The sequence below is a fragment of the Sitodiplosis mosellana genome, unplaced genomic scaffold (genome assembly GCF_009176505.1).
Source record: "Sitodiplosis mosellana isolate CC-2019 unplaced genomic scaffold, AAFC_SMos_1.0 Smas_scaffold_5492, whole genome shotgun sequence".
Taxonomy (NCBI): Eukaryota; Metazoa; Arthropoda; class Insecta; order Diptera; family Cecidomyiidae; genus Sitodiplosis; species Sitodiplosis mosellana.
The window spans coordinates 629-12033 of NW_022600734.1; the positions used below are offsets into that span (position 1 = coordinate 629).

The 11405-nt window shown below is 34.4% G+C and overlaps 1 long non-coding RNA gene across 4 annotated transcripts; it reads left to right on the forward strand.

Annotated features, from left to right (window-relative positions):
- The first annotated feature begins 2914 nt into the window (after nucleotides 1-2914).
- Nucleotides 2915-5039, forward strand: LOC129572773 (uncharacterized). Of its 4 annotated transcripts, none has more exons than XR_008688497.1 (3): nucleotides 2915-3104; nucleotides 3378-3511; nucleotides 3565-5039. It is a non-coding gene; the product is annotated as an uncharacterized LOC129572773 (long non-coding RNA). The 4 variants fall into 4 exon arrangements; XR_008688499.1 differs by lacking the exon at nucleotides 2915-3104 and adding an exon at nucleotides 3212-3230; XR_008688498.1 differs by lacking the exon at nucleotides 2915-3104 and adding an exon at nucleotides 3215-3233.
- Nucleotides 5040-11405: the final 6366 nt, after the last annotated feature.

Here is an 11405-nt window from a genome sequence, read left to right on the forward strand (position 1 = left end):
TAATGCAATCGAACGACTCTTATGGGCAAAAAGTTTCCTTGTGAGGTCTTCTTTCCAACGGTATATATATGTTGTAAACCAGAGGTTGGTTGCACATAAATTTATTTATATAAATTTCAAATATCAAATAAATTATCCGATATTTTTCATGCGTCGTGTTGTTCTAACGCATTTGCTAGGGGTTGCGATCAAATTTTTTTCCTCTGAATAAGCTTCAATATAACAAATAATGATAATTTGTAACGATTCTATGACCATTTTCAAATATTTAACCGAAATGCGAATATTTCGCCGATATACCAATATTTCGTACTAAAATTGGTAGAGATATTTAGGTGACGCGTACTTAATCTATTGCTCAAGTACCGCGTACTTAAGTAATTATTTATCAGTAGACTTATCATGTCATTTCTAGTGTCATTTATTTGTTGTTGATGATATCAGCATCAATTCTAAAGAACATTTAAAGCTAGCGACCAGTACTACGGCAATTAAGTACTAGCTTAAGTACGCGGCACTTAAACTTTATCAAGTGTCATTAGCTAAACACAATTTACAAAGGGATATTGCAACTTTTTTGACCAGAAAAAACGCCATCTTACGTCGTGCCCATAAATTATTTTACTGTACATTTAGATGGTAGAACTTGAACAAAAGTTCGACACTATGCATAAACTTGGAAAGAGCTTGATAAACTTGATGAAATACATATATTTTATGGTGGCTGCAATACCCCTATGACAATTTAGGTTAGGTACAGCGTGTTAACCAAAAGTACGTGGCACTTAAACGTGGATTTAAACGAATTCGCTGATGTATGGTTATTCTTCAAAAATAAACGTTTATCTGCATATTGGCGGATATCGGCGTACGTCGGTCTCTATTGTTCTATATTTTTATGTTGAATTCACATTAAATGTACACGATTGACACGAATATTCAATTTATTTGACCAACAAAAAAAAGTTGCGCTTGAGAGCCTTTCCCATAAACTAAAAATTGTTGATGTTTTTAAATAAGGTGTAAAATCGCCGAAGGTGCTCGAACGCTCTTTTTTTATACATATTTCTTCTCAGTTTCAAAGGGCGCCAAAGGGAATTAATAAAGCAATTCTTTATTTTGAAATGATATATTTTCCAACACAGTGAAGCGCAATGGTACTATATTCAGCAAATCCAAAACCGTTCAGAGTTCAGTTTGCATTGCTTTTGTCCCTATCGAAAGATCACTGACTTGAATCATGAATGACGTTTAAAATATCATATCTGATAAATGCCATTTCCAACATTTGGGTAAACCTTATGACGAAAGCATTTACTTATACTTCCAAACTATACCGTATAGATGCCGTTAGAGCATTCATTGCTGAATATTTTCCATTTAGAGCGCACTTTGTTGATATTTTCTATTTTAAAATAAAGAATTGCTTCCATTCAGCGCCCATGTCTTTTTTCGGCGCCCTTGAATTCCAAACTGAGAAAAAGTATTTCCGAAAAAAAGTGCTCGAGTGCCTTCGGCGCTCTCGCCTCCGAATTAAGAACATAAGAAATTCTCAATTTAAGGGAAAAATGCTCGAACGCTGAAAATGGCTGCGAAAAGGCTTTCAATGAAGCAACGGAAATTTGCGAACGCATTTCGAATGAAATTAAACTTGATCATCAAAAACTTCGAGCAGCTAGAACAACTGTTACAAATGTAGGGGAATTTGAAACAAAAGCTTTCTTGCCAATCATTGAATCCGCAACTGATCACTGATCGTTTCAAAGCACTAACGCAATACAGCGAATTATTTTCGTTTCTTAACAATTTTGAAAACTATGAAACAAACCGAAAGAACGGCAGTTACCAATAATCATGCAAGAAACTTGAAGTTGTTTCAACACATGATGGAAAATCAAATATCGATGGTGATGAACTATTTGTAGAACTTGCATTGGTTTCCACTCTAGTGACACAAGATAATATTAATCACACAATCAATATACTGAATTCAATTTAGAAGCGAAAAATGGAAAACTTAGTTCCAAGTGCAGTTACTGCTCTTCAAATACTGCTGGCGATCCCAGTTCGCGTTGCAACGGCAGAGCGATCATTTCCAAAGCTAAAGTTGACTAAATCTCATCTCAGAAATGCAACATATCAAGATAGGCTGAATCATCTGGCAATCATATCAATAGAAAGCGATGTAGCAAATTTGATTCAATATGACGACGTGATTGAAGAGTTTGCCACTTCAAAAGCAAGAAAAAATACATTCCTATAAGTCATTTTAATGTATTGTTCTTTTGTTGCTTTTCAAAAAAAATTGGATAAATTTGATCATTTCTACGTTTTTTTCACTCCCCTTTAAAATTCCAGCTTGAAAGGGCGCCAAAGGATTTTGAACCAGAGCGCCAGCGAAGCTAGGACTGGCTCTGGTAGAGACAATGCAAAAAGATATGCAGATTTGTTTACAAACGACAAAAAATAAACAAAACAAAAATCTCTATAACTAATGTATTGGCAATGTAAAACTAAATGGCGAACATTTTCGTCTCTGCACATTTCTTATGGACTATATATACTATATGTAGTGACACAGTGGCAGACTTGTTCACAATAATCGGTTAATGAACAAAACAAAAATCTCATTCCTGCGATGAACAGCTGGCTGCCAATACAACAGCCGATGTTTCGTTTATGTACTACGAATGCGTCAGAACAACACAAAGCATGAAAAATATCGGATAAATTTATTTGATATTTGAAATTTATATAAATAAATTTATCTGCAACCAACCTCTGTTGTAAACATTATTCACTTTTAAGGATGTTATAGCGGTCAATCAAAGTGTGGCCCGTTTGAGACGACATTCGCTTAATATATTAAAATTAATATATTAAAAAATGAACGATTTCTTCATGTTTCGGTAATGTAAAGTTATGCCTGTGATAGTATTGAAACAGGTTTGCCTGTTTATTTTCATTTGCTGTGCGCACATGGAGGAATGCAGCAACAGATTCGCTACCCATGGCGCATCTAAAATTCCCATATATTTCCGATCTACAGTGTACAGAACTAAAACGAAACGTGTTTTTTTTGTTGTAGCAATCGGTCACAAAGTGTAAAAAAAACTACGTTTTCTTTAAAATGATGAAGTGTCAAGATCACGAATGACGAAATTTATTGTTACCATTTACTGATTTCAATGACAAGAATGATTAAATTATTGACAAAGAAAACATGAAATGTGGTGAAATATTCATGAAATAACTCAGAAATAACGAAATACGTAGACAAATTTTATTTTTTCGTTAATATTTCCGGTTGCCCTGCTGACATACACCTTAAAATTCTGGAAAATTCTCGACAACGTTATATTATATACACAATGCAGACGATTGATGTCGGTGATGTGACACACCGTCGAGTTTTGAGAGAAAAGTTGAAGTGCAAATCATTCGATTGGTATCTGAAGAACGTTTATCCAGAAAAATTTATTCCAAACAAAAACGTTCAATTTTTTGGAAGGTAAAATTAGTGATTATAAAAACCTTAGAACATCAAATAATGAATTTTCACAGATTTTCAGCCAAACATCAAAACTACTGTCTGGATGATTTACAGCAGGACAATGAAAAACCATACAATCTAGGCATTTATTCGTGTCATAAACCAAACGTGTCACGATCCCAATTTTTTTCAATCACACATTCAGGAGTTCTCAGGAATGAATTATCTTGTGCTTCAATTCAACAAAGGTTGGAGTTTTTAAAAAAAAATCGTAGTTTCAACCATTTTTACACTCCATCTTACCATATTCGTCAGTAGCATAATTTAGTTCTAGTATTTATAATTTGAATGGGTGAGGGCAAAAGTGAGACTTGTATTCACAGCATATTTGAATGAAACACAAAAGAATGATTTTTTTAAAGTGTGACGTCGACAGAGATTTTTTCAAAGTGAAACACCGCGTGTTACATTTCAATAAAATTTGTTTTCATGATTCCATGGATTATTTTAAGGATTTTTTAGAACGGACCAGAAATTCGAAGAAATACAAAGAGCGTTTTTTTTAAATATTGATCGAGCGAAGTTTAGTTGGAATGTCAAGAGTACTAAGATTCAGTGATTATTTAATATTGGCTCTTTAACAGTGAAACCAGTGGATCCAAACATATTTAAGGTGGTCAAAAAGTTAAAATCAGGCGAGCGTAAGGTAAATGTTGGAAAATTGTTGTTCTGAGATCATTTTCGTGAAATTTGGAGTTTGTGCTGACGCTATGCAAAACCTCAGAGTTTGTGCTTCAACTGGTTGTGAGCACAAACTCGGCAAATTTGAAAATTTGAAGAAAAAAAAAATTTTGCAGGGCGGCTCCATCTCAGAGGCCGAATGTTGTTGTCCTGGGGTGGTTTTCATAAAATTTGGAGTTTGTGCTGACCGTATGCAAAGTCTCAGAGTTTGTGCTTCAACTGGTTGTGGGCACAAACTGGCCAAAGTTTGATTTTTGTCAAATTTTGTCGTTTTGTGGGGCGGCTCCATTTTAGAGGCCGAATGTTGTTGTCCTGAGATCATTTTCATAAAATTTGGAGTTTGTGCTGACCGTGTGCAAAGTCTCAGAGTTTGTGCTTGAACTGGTTGTGAGCACAAACTCGCCAAAGTTTGATTTTTGTCAAATTTTGTCGTTTTGTATGGGAAGTAGTTGAAAAAAGCATTTTTCATGGTTTTGGTCAAGGCAAACTGCCATTATTTTGCAAAAATAATGGGGATCTGTGAACAACTAAACACCAATTTCCCCATAAATTTGGTCCGAAATCAAAATTTCTTCATAAAACATGCGGATGGCCGCAATCTGCATACAAAATCAAATTTATGCCATAGAAAACTTACCTATTATGAGCTAATGTGATTCTATTTTCACGTAATTTTTGATGAGGAATCGATTTAGAGTTCACTCGACCCTGTCTAATTGGTATGAAAGGCCGAGACGTGCTCTTGTTCTAGTAGATGTTTTCAACTCGCTACCAAAATAATTTTTTTCCAAAATTATCTATATTTTATCAAATTTGTGCTGATACTGTATAAAATTTGACACCCTCTAACATAAGTAGCTTCTAAGCACAAACTCAAAGAACATCAAATTTTATCAAATAATATGATTTTTTTTAATCATCAATAAAGACAAAACTTTTTTTCTATGTTCTCTTAAGAAAAGTTCATATATTCTAAACCAATGAAAACACAGTGGAGCAGCCCCAAGAGAACTTGACCGTGACTATGCGGGGACGGAAATAGACCTATAGCTGAGTAAAACCTCAGCTGGGTTTTGCCGAATTGGCAGGGGATCTCATTTTTCGACTTATGCGTTTTTTCAATAACATGGTTTTTCGGCGATATGAACTATGTCAAATTTTAGTCAATTAATCGTTCGTTTTTGGTGATAGCTTATTACTGTCTTTGGCAAAGTTGTAGCTGAGAGTCCAATAAACAAAAATTATGAACATTTTACACATGAAAAATCACATCTAGTAGGTGCTGTGGAGCAAAATGTCGAAAAAATTGACGATTTTTTCAATTTTTCGACCACAACTCATAAAATATCCACTTTTTTTGTATTTTGTCTTCGGCATTATTGTAGCCAGCGTCGGTATTTAGTTCAATATTGGCCCCGTACATCTCGTGGATTTTTCAGCTGTTTGGACTGTAATATTTTTAAAGTTTATCCAAATATTTCAGCGAGTAACGTTCATGAGAAGTACTAAAAAGTTGCTTCAGAAACTATTGCTCTATTTTGGGTAGTTGAGAAGATATAGAGCTCCGAAAATGCTCGATGATATCGTTTGGTAGCGACAAGTGACGTTGAGCCAAAAAAGTAGGCTAGATGTGATTTTTTTGGGATAATGTGTCCAGGAGAATTGTTTAGTTTGACGCTAACTACAATAATGCCGAAGACAAAATACAAAAAAAGTGGATATTTTATGATTTGTGGTCGAAAAATTGAAAAAATCGTCAATTTTTTCGACATTTTGCTCCACAGCACCTACTAGATGTGATTTTTCATGTGTAAAATGTTCATAATTTTTGTTTATTGGACTCTCAGCTACAACTTTGCCAAAGACAGTAATAAGCTATCACCAAAAACGAACGATTAATTGACTAAAATTTGACATAGTTCATATCGCCGAAAAACCATGTTATTGAAAAAACGCATAAGTCGAAAAATGAGATCCCCTGCCAATTCGGCAAAACCCAGCTGAGGTTTTACTCAGCTATAGGTCTATTTCCGTCCCCGCATAGTCACGGTCAAGTTCTCTTGGGGCTGCTCCACTGTGTTTTCATTGGTTTAGAATATATGAACTTTTCTTAAGAGAACATAGAAAAAAAGTTTTGTCTTTATTGATGATTAAAAAAAATCATATTATTTGATAAAATTTGATGTTCTTTGAGTTTGTGCTTAGAAGCTACTTATGTTAGAGGGTGTCAAATTTTATACAGTATCAGCACAAATTTGATAAAATATAGATAATTTTGGAAAAAAATTATTTTGGTAGCGAGTTGAAAACATCTACTAGAACAAGAGCACGTCTCGGCCTTTCATACCAATTAGACAGGGTCGAGTGAACTCTAAATCGATTCCTCATCAAAAATTACGTGAAAATAGAATCACATTAGCTCATAATAGGTAAGTTTTCTATGGCATAAATTTGATTTTGTATGCAGATTGCGGCCATCCGCATGTTTTATGAAGAAATTTTGATTTCGGACCAAATTTATGGGGAAATTGGTGTTTAGTTGTTCACAGATCCCCATTATTTTTGCAAAATAATGGCAGTTTGCCTTGACCAAAACCATGAAAAATGCTTTTTTCAACTACTTCCCATACAAAACGACAAAATTTGACAAAAATCAAACTTTGGCGAGTTTGTGCTCACAACCAGTTGAAGCACAAACTCTGAGACTTTGCACACGGTCTGCACAAACCCCAAATTTTATGAAAACGATCTCAGGACAACAACATTCGGCCTCTAAAATGGAGCCGCCCCACAAAACGACAAAATTTGACAATAATCAAACTTTGGCGAGTTTGTGCCCACAACCAGATGAAGCACAAACTCTGAGACTTTGCATACGGTCAGCACAAACTCCAAATTTTATGAAAACCACCCCAGGACAACAACATTCGGCCTCTGAGATGGAGCCGCCCTGCAAAAAAAATTTTTTCTTCAAATTTTCAAATTTGCCGAGTTTGTGCTCACAACCAGTTGAAGCACAAACTCTGAGGTTTTGCATAGCGTCAGCACAAACTCCAAATTTCACGAAAATGATCTCAGAACAACAATTTTCCAACATGGGGGGCCAGCCACATTTACCTGCGAGCGTAGCGAGCCAAAAATTTTAATTCAACTCCACTCAGTCCAGCGTTGTCATATGGTTGCTGCATTTTCATAAAGATAAAAACTGAGCCACCTAAAGCGTAAGCCCATCTTAGATGCTCGAAGAATGTCGCTTTCAAATCTAGGGGTTTCATTCAAGGCTTGAGAAATGTGAATATTTGTGAATATTGTGGATATTTTTCTCATTGAATCATCGTCAAAATTTCGATTATATGTGAATGTTGTGAATTTTGTGAATATTTTGAATAAAATTTCCAAGATGGCGACGAATTCAAGATGGCGGCTGATGAGAACGCCTGAACTGTCAAATAAGAAAGACTGAATATCTGTGAATATGAGTGGATATTCTGAATTTAGCTCAAAACACACCGGAATTCATGAATTTTTGAATGATAAATTCCCCTAGTTTCAAATAATGTATTAATCAAATAAATAACTTCAAGGGTTTTGGAAATGCCAATATCCCAAAGTTGACCGATTTTTGAATTCTGAAGCTATTTTCGATTGTCAAAAACGACGAGATCGAAATTTTATCATATTTTAGAGATACGAATTTTTTTAGAAATGACAAAATATTATTTGTGTATTCTTTTAAGAGCTCTATGATGACATATTGGATCTAGTACTGGTCACAGTGATACACTTTTTTCTGCTTATTACACGTTGGCTTCAACAAGAATTACTGTTTTTTTCAAGAACCTTTTAGAATTTATAAACAAGTTCGGCAGACTCACACAAAGCCAACAATCATCACATAAAGTGTGCAGTCGATATAGCTGATTATTGCAATAAGAATGTTTGAAATAATCAGCGAAATATGTTCGCCATTTCGCTGTCTACCAATATGTCGAAAATTAACCCGTTCTCTACCAAGTGTTCGAAAAATTAAAACATTTGTAAATTTTTCTGTAAAAAATAGTTAATGGTTAATAGTTACTGTTAAAATTCAGTCATTTTGTATTCAAGAATTTTTTTTGGAAAAATTGCTTAAAGAAGGTCAAAAACATAATCAAACTAACGAAGACTTACGGACCATTTTACGATTTGGATCGGACCATTTGACTTTTAGAACGGACCAAAATGTCAAGAACGGACCATTAAAATAATCCATGTATGATTCACTTTGAAAAACGTTCGCGCCGATGTTTCACTTTAAAATAATATGCATCGAAAAGAAAGTGCGCAGTAAGGAAACAAGAACGTACATGTTTTGGCAACGTTGCTTTACCAACAATTTTGAATGAACGTAATTTCTCGTTACATTTCTCATTTAGAACTGCCAGTTGAACTGAACAGTTCATGTTCGTTTGAGTTCGTTCAAATGGCTGGCTATGTTTCATGTAAGGCGCTTCATCAAACGCACTGATACTTTATTTAAACAATGGAAAATGTCTAAATGTCTACTCTCTTTAGTTTACAAGTCGTTTCTGAATGATTGATATAGCAAAACTCTTACACAAGTACACGAATTCAAATGATATTCAACAAAAACAAAGTCAAAAGGTTAGTTCACTGAAATCAGCCAAAAATATAATAATGAAAGAGGACATTTTAGCATTTAAATTTGTAAAAAATTACTCCTAAAATTCTTGACTAAAAAATCCTAGTGGATTAATCCCATTCAATCTACTTAACCTTCAACCCGTACATTCTTTTTTGCGATGTTACTCGTACATCTGGGAAATGCATGCCCACAATGCTTTTTAAATGAGAATGTCAGTTTTTCCTTCATTTTTTTCTTTAAAAGCGAGTATTTCGGTGTTTTCTGGTCAAAAAATTATAAATAGTATTTTGAATTGTGTAAAAAGTCATGGAAAATTGAAAAATGATAGACAACAAAAAGATTTTTTGAATTTTTTTAATAAAGTGAAGATGACAATCTTGATCTCTTCACAAAAATGTAGGTAAAAACATACATATGCATATTCCAATATGACCGACTTTGTCGTCAAAAATTGAGATTTTGAATGAAAGTTTTGTATACCACTGAAAAGGTCTTGAAAAGTACATGTCGTTTTTGGTATAAAACATCAAAATCGGCCGGCATTTGGCCAAGATTTGGCCGTTTGAATTTTTCGGCCAAAAGTGATAATATGGCCATATCTCGTTCAAATGGTGATCGATTTTGAATTTTTATACCAAAAATGACATGTGCTTTTCGAGATCTTTCCAACGACATACATTTACTAGTTCCCGAAACAATTTTTATTCACATTTCATGGGAAAATGTACAGTATCGGACAAAATTGGGAGCACCTTTGGCAAAAAAATGTACCGACGATTATTTTATGAACGTAATTCGTTTTTTTCATTAAAAGATTTATCCTATTTATTGCAGAATAATGTAAACTAAAAGATTCTAGAAGAATTCTTGTGAATATTTTTGAATTTCGGGATTTTTTTCCAAAAATGTATAACAATGCCAATTTTGCACTGGACGAAATTGAGATCACGGTTACATATTTTCATAAACGGAAAAACCGCGCTGACATTTGAAAACTAGAAGCACAGCTTGATGCACAAGCTTGTGAAGATTCGAAATGCTGTATATGTTTTGCTCCACCGAATCATTTTGTGGAAAATGGAGACGGTCAAACTTTTTAAACATATTTTCCATTTGTGACGTTTCGTCTGACAGTGTGAACAGCACACAAGTAGTAGCTGCTGCAAGTAAATTATAAATTGTAAAATAAATACTCGCTCTATCGAAGTCAAAACACTTTCTAATAATGGAATAAACTGAAAAGGCCTCGGAAAAACTGAAGTTTAGTCGGCAAAGCTTGAAATATCTTGTTTATCGTCGATTGAAAAAAGAAGTGATTGAAAATAAAGAGAGTAAAGAAGAAGAGTTATTCAGCGTTCAGTGTTGTATCATTTCGCCCGTTTTTCGCCGGTGAATTGTCAACAATGACTCAATGACATAACCAAACATCGTGTGTCATTCAGTGCTGGTTGATTTTTTTCTCTCTCATCATTCCGTCGAATTGAAATATCACCATCGAAATGGCAAATTAGGAAGCATAAATGGCTATTGAAGACGATGACTCTCTTTTCATGAGTGATGAAGAAGCACCGAAAATTGATTTAATGTCGAGGAAAAAACCATCGTGCACGCAGTTCAAGTAAAGCGAAAGCATCAAACCAGACAGCCAAATCGAACGCTGTGAATGCAAACACCACCAATGTCGATGGAAAACGCAACAAGAAAAATGCCGACGCAAAACATGATCAACTTTTATCCATTTTATCCGACATCAAAGGGCAAAACCAAAACACTACCGATGAAATCGCAACAATGAAGAAGTCACTGGATGGTTAATTCGAAGCAATCAATGCTGAGTTGAAATCGAACAAACAAAATGTAGTTGCTGTTACAGTCTATTTATGTTCCTCGGGATAAAACTTATCCCGGGGTATAAAATGCAATTTATACCGAGGGATAAATTTCGAGGGATAAAAATCGCAACTTATCCCTCGGACAAAAATTCATGCTGAACATATGAAAAATAAATGTTTTAATAGTTCTCGTTGTATGTAAATGAAAGCAGAAGTGGTTTTCTTGTAAAAAATTCATAATACAGATGCATGTGATGTTAGACTGGTCCAGAATTTTTTTTCCTGAGATATTCATATAAATTTCGAAAATTGGCCTCAAAAAAATAAGTTTGACATCAAAAACTCGGAAAACGTAGAAAAAAACCACTTTCCAAAGAGGTATCCATTTTTTCATTCCACTCGTTTCGGAAGCCATTTTAGATCGCAACATTTCGACCAAAATAATTTTTCCAAACGACTTTCGGCAAAAACTGATGATAGGGTTTTGTTTGGCTCGTCAATATATATAACTTTTGCCAAGACATTAGCCCATGAAAATGCATTCTGGGCCAATTACAGTGTGAAATGACAAAAAAAAAATTCAAATTTTCAGCATTTTTTACATTTGACCCATTTAAGTCATCCAGGTGGTAGACTTTTGTTCAGTCTTTGACTTGTATCGTGTAGCCAGAACCTGTACAAATATTTGGTTAGT